The 6,000-nt window shown below is 42.6% G+C and overlaps 1 protein-coding gene across 1 annotated transcript in view; it reads right to left on the reverse strand.

Moving 5' to 3' along the window:
- The window catches only part of LOC141117398 (tyrosinase-like), a 35,255-nt gene extending 29,675 nt beyond the window's left edge, over positions 1 to 5,580 (reverse strand). Inside the window, exon 1 of the mRNA XM_073610248.1 lies at positions 5,425 to 5,580. The gene's annotated coding sequence lies outside the window, so the exon portion shown is untranslated. The remainder of the gene's footprint in view (positions 1 to 5,424) is intronic.
- Positions 5,581 to 6,000: the final 420 nt, after the last annotated feature.

The raw sequence follows: 6,000 nt of genomic DNA on the forward strand, positions 1-6,000 counted from the left end.
TTACTGCAGTATATTTCAGTGCGTTGGTGCACGTTTAATGCATAGAGAAAGCTCATAGAGAAGGCTGTGACTTTGATCCGTTACTCTGCAGGACAGCTTAGGAAGATATGTTCAGGATCCAGGCTGAGGAGTAAGGAACCACCTCACGTTTGAGAGTTCTGGAGTCGGTGATATTATTGGAGATCTCAAACTTGGTCCAGGACCACCAGTAATTGGAGTGATCGAGCGAGTTTAAAAGGTTGAGATTCGATCTATCCCTAGGAGATCATTAAGGCGGTTTAAACTCCTCATTGAGGTAAGAGCTCTGGGAGCCTTAAGTTCACAAGAATCATGAAGATTTTGCACAGAAGAATTACAGAACACAAGAATGTATTAGAATAAATTATTATAAGAATTGATGTCACAGGATATTGTTGTATAATTTTGACACACTTGTTGAAAAGACATTTCGCACAATTAATTTATTTATCACAGTTTATTTATCACCATATTTTTAGTATAGGAAGTTGCGCTGACCATTATTTATATATACCGCAGTATATTGCAGTGCACATTTAACGCAGTATATTTCAGTGCTTTGGTGCACGTTCACCGCAGTAGTTCACATTTAACATAGTATATTTCAGTGTGTTATTGCATGTTTTCCGCAGTATATTGCAGTGTGTTACTGCACGTTTACTGCAGTATATTTCAGTGCGCTATTGCACGTTTCCCACAGTATATTGCAGTGCATTAGTGCACATTTAAGCAGTATATTTTAGTGCATTATTGCACATTTACAGCAATGTATTGCAGTGCGTAATTGCACATTTACTGCAGTATATTTCTGTACGTTACTGCGTTTATGTCAGTATATTGCCGTGCGTTACTGCATGTTTAATGCAGTATATTTCGGTGCGTTTTTGCACATTTACTGCAGTATATTTCAGTGCGTTGGTGCACGTTTAACACAGCAAAATTGCAGTGCGTTAGTGCATGTTTGCTGCAGTATATTGCAGTGCATTATTGCATGTTTACCGCAGTATATTTCAGTGCATTATTGCATGTTTACTGCAGTGTATTGCAGTGCGTTGATGCATGTTTACCGCAGTATATTGCAGTGCGTTAGTGCACGTTTAACGTGGTATATTTCACTGCATTGGTGTACATTTACCGCAGTACATTGCATTGCGTTAGTGCACATTTAACTCAATATATATCAGTACCTTATTGCAATTTACCGCCGTCTATTGCAGTGTGTTAGTACATGTTTAACGTAGTATATTTCAGGGCGTTGGTGCACATTTAGCCCAGTATATTGCAGTGCGTTAGTGCAGATTTAACACTGTAGATTTTAGTGCATTATTTCACGTTTACCACAGTATATTGCAGTGAGTTATTGTGCGTTTACCACAGTATATTTCAGTGCATTGGCGCTTGTTTAAGGCAGTATATTTCAGTGCATTGGTGCACGTTTACCATAATATATTACAGTGTGCTAGTGCATGTTTAACACAGTTTATTTCAGTGTGTTGGTGCATATTTACCGCAGTATATTGCAGTGCATTATTGTTTAACGCATTATAATGCAGTGAGTTAGTGCATGTTGAATGCAGTATATTTTGCATTTGCCACAATATATTACAGTGTGTTAGTGCATGTTTAATGCATTATAATGCAGTGGGATAGTGCACGTTAAATGCAGTATATTTCAATGCGTTATTGCGTGTTTACCGCAGTATATTTCAGTGTGTTAGTGCACATTTAACGCAGTAGATTTTAATGCGTTGGTGCATGTTTACTGCAGTGTATTAGTGCTTGTTTAACGCCGTATATTTTAGTGCATTATTGCACGTTTAATGCAGTATATTGCAGTGCGTTAGTTCAGGTTTAACACCAGCATATTTCAGTGCGTTGATGCACGTTTAACACAGTATACTGCAGTGCATTAGTGCACGTTTAATGCAGTATGTTTCAGTATAGTATATTTCAGTGTGTTAGTGCAGTTTTTAATTATGTATATTGTAGTGTGTCAGTGGAGTGTGCCTGTGTAGTGACTACTCAAGTTAAAGTGCACCAAACACCATTTTCCATTGAAAATGCCTCCACTGACAAGGAAAATGGCATAGCAAAGGGTGTCACAGGTCCTTGCAGCACGTCTGCCAGCAGCACACCACCAGCTGTAGACTGTAGCTGGCATATTTCTCTGCCCCTCTCTGCTGCAGAGAAAAAACAAATACAGTCACTTCCACCCACATGCCCAGCATCTAAAATCAAGCATGTCAAAGTTGCTCTTTCTTTTCACGTAAGGCCATTCCTGCTCTGTACCACCACGTGGGAGGCAATGTTGTGGCATTGTTCAGCAAGGCAGTCAGGCGCAAGGTCCACATTACTGCTGACACGTGGTCCAGCAAGCATGGTCAGGGATGATATATTTCATTCATAGCACACAGGGTAACTATGCTTGTAACTCTGAAAGATGCAGGACAGGGCTCAGTGCTGTAGGTTGTTGTGCCACCACGTCTCCATACAGCTAGTGGTGATGCAAGATTTGTCAGCTCCACCCCCGTCTCCTCCTCCTCCATGCACTCCTCTGCTGAATTTTCCTATGAACCACAAGTACCCCCTAAGCGTTCAAGGGGCTATTCAATGAGTCAGGCTAAAAGGTGCCATGCAGTGCTTCAGCTGGTGTGTCTAGGGGACAGGAACCACACCGGAGCAGAGAATCTTGCAGCTTTGCAAGGGCAGGCCCAGAGGTGGTTCACGCCAGCTGTAGCCGTGAATGGTGGTGTGTGATAATGGCACAAACCTCCTGTCCACCCTTAGACAAGGAAAGTTGGCACCTGTGCCATGCACTGTATTTGATGCTGTACACCGACTGCGCTGTATTACATACTGTAGACTGCCTGAAGTGTATTATATACTGTACACACTGTATTATATACTGTGTACACTGCCTGCACTGTATTATATACTGTACACCGCCGGCACTGTATTATATACTGTACACCGACTGCACTGTATTATATACTGTACACCGCCTGAACAGTATTATATACTGTACACCAACTGCACTGTATTATATACTGTACACTGCCTGCACTGTATCATATACTGTACACTGACTGCACTGCATTATATACCGTACATGGACTGCACTGTATTATATACTGTACACCCCCTGAAGTGTATTATATACTGTACACCAACTGCACTGTATTATTTACTGTACACTGACTGCACAGCATTATATACTGTATACGGACTGCACTGCATTACATAATTTACACCCCCTGGACTGTATTATATACTGTACACTGCCTGCACTGTATTATTTACTGTACACTGACTGCACTGCATTATATACTGTACACGGACTGCACTGTATTATATACTTTACACCCCCTGAACTATATTATATACTGTACACCAACTGCACTGTATTATATACTGTACACTGCCTGCACTGTATTATATACTGTACACAGACTGCACGGCATTATATACTGTACACGGACTGCACTGTATTATATACTATACACTGCCTGCACTGTAATATATATTCTACACTGTCTGTCCTCTATATATACTATACTGACTACACGCTCTATCTACTAACTAACCTGCCTAATCTATCTTCAATTCTCGACACCAACACACTACATACGGCCGCCGTATAAGCAGCTTTATATAGTGTGGGGTGTGGTCTTAGCCCCTGAGCCATAATTTTCCATTATTCCTTCCCCCGTAGCTTATGAGCCGGTGAGGTGACAGAAGGTCTGGGGTCGCGGAGGAGTCGGGAAGTGACAGAGTGATATTATTAACATTGGAGATGTACCCTATACAATAAAAGATCCGAGAAACCCAGAACTGGTACCTCAGAGTTACAACTCCACCGTTGATCTGAGGAATACGATCTTTGGGAGCTGCACCCCATACCTTTGGGCCTGATCAAGTTCGAGGAACGTAGCCACGTGGAAGCCACTCCACTAACTCTGCCCTCCCAGGCCAACTGCAGTCCAGCACCACCTGAGCTTAACTGACTCCACCTGGCGTATGCCTTGTTGGGTCCACCTAGTCCGGTAAGCCTTTTCACCTGCATTGGTTGTGTGTGGGCTCCCCCTACAGATGGTTTACACCCTTGTTGAGATCCATTTCTGAGGACTTTTTATCTTTTCTCCAAGGATGTCCCTTTGAGTACACGAACTTGGAACTGTCAGTCTATAGACTCCATCTTCAGACCCCTTCTCTTAGCGCTACACTTATTTTATTTTTTGATATTTGTAAAACCTTCATTACCCTTGATAACCACTTGCTCTTTTCATACCCCAGTGTGCTTTTACTGACCCAAGCTGTAGACATATGAGTGCTGGTTACTTGCAGTGCAATTTGCACCTCCTTAGTAAATTTAGTTCAGGCAAAGGCAAAGCTTCAAAAGCTTTACTGAAAATTTTTGGCATAACAATTTCCAACAAGGTACAGTCTTTCCCTTAACTACCCTAGTCCCAAACTCAGGTCCATCTTGGAAGAATCCAGTAGTTGATGTCTTCAGGGCAGACTGCAAGTCCCAGCAATCCCCCTACGCTGTGGAAGGCTCTTGAAGCCAGACTTTAATCAGCAAGAAATCCAGACTTGGCATGACACAGCAGACTGGAAGGATGGACTCCAGCAACAGCATCAGCAGTGAGGATCCCGGGATCCGGAACCCCTGTCCCTTTTATAATCCCACAGGGCCAATGGATCGGATCCATGAAGCCCACCAAGAAAAACCGGGAAACGTAGTTAAAGTGATTGTAAACCTTAATATTTTTTTTTTGGAAATAACAAACATGTCATACTTACCTCCACTGTGCAGTTAGTTTTGCACAGTGTGGCCCCGAGCCTCGACTTCAGGGGGCCCCCGGTGGTGCTTGCGGGTCCTCCTCACATCGGTTAACCCCCTGTGAGAAGCACTCCCACGGGGGGTTACCTTGCAGGCACGCTCCTGAGTCCAGCATTTGCGTGAATAGACACAGAATGCCGGACTCGGCCCCACCCTCCGGGGCCCGCGTCATTGGATTTGATTGACAGCAGCGGGAGCCAATGGCTGCGCTGCTATCAATCTATCCAATCAAGAGCCAAGAACCCTGGGCAGAGAGGAAGACCACGTCTCCGCCAAGGGAGCGAAGGGCTCAGGTGAGTAAAACGGGGGGCTGTCACTGTCAGAAGTTTTTTCTCCTTAATGCATAGGATGAAAAAACACAAAGGTTTACAAACCCTTTAACTCTAACCCTCCCGGCCGGTACAGCAGCTGTCTCACTAACCAGCATTTTAACCTGCTTACATCCCTGAGCTTCTTTGAGAACCAAAAGTGTTGTGAATGGTTGGATGTTCTCAGTAAAGTGACATGGAAAAAGGGCCAGTGTTACATAGAAAAGATAAATAAGTAAACTTTAAAAACCTTACCCCAAAACTGATGTCTCTTCAGCTATACAAAAGTGGAAGAAGAAGGACCAAAGTCTTGGCTTCACCAGTTATTGGATCCCTGTGACAATGACCAACTCAGCATCTTCTCCTTTTATATATCGGCAGAGGAAGTGCAAGGCTTGAAACAGGAACGCTTCTATTTTTTTAGAACAGATTGTATATTCTTGAATTTCCTGATATTTTTTATTACATTCATTAACTTCTTGATGATGAAAAACATTTAAGAAATGATGTAATCTCAATATGATGCAATAAATGCAAAACAAGGCGTTAATTCCTGGTAATGTTACACTATCCTATATTATTTAATTAGTTATGTGTCCATGCCTGCTTTTTGTTACTAGAGGCATCTTGTCAACCTGCAGAGTGACAAGAGAGACTCCAAGATGGGTTATGAAGATCCTGGGACAACCAGTGACTACCCAGAAGTCAACGCTACAAGTCCACCTAAGAGGAGACACCATAAATGCCAGCTTTGACCTATATCTTACCTTCTTTGGTTTATCTTTCTGAGAGGTATTAAACCCCAAAACAAAAATGTAATACATTGATGCT

Source organism: Aquarana catesbeiana, linkage group LG13 (assembly GCF_042186555.1).
Source record: "Aquarana catesbeiana isolate 2022-GZ linkage group LG13, ASM4218655v1, whole genome shotgun sequence".
Lineage (NCBI taxonomy): Eukaryota > Metazoa > Chordata > Amphibia > Anura > Ranidae > Aquarana > Aquarana catesbeiana.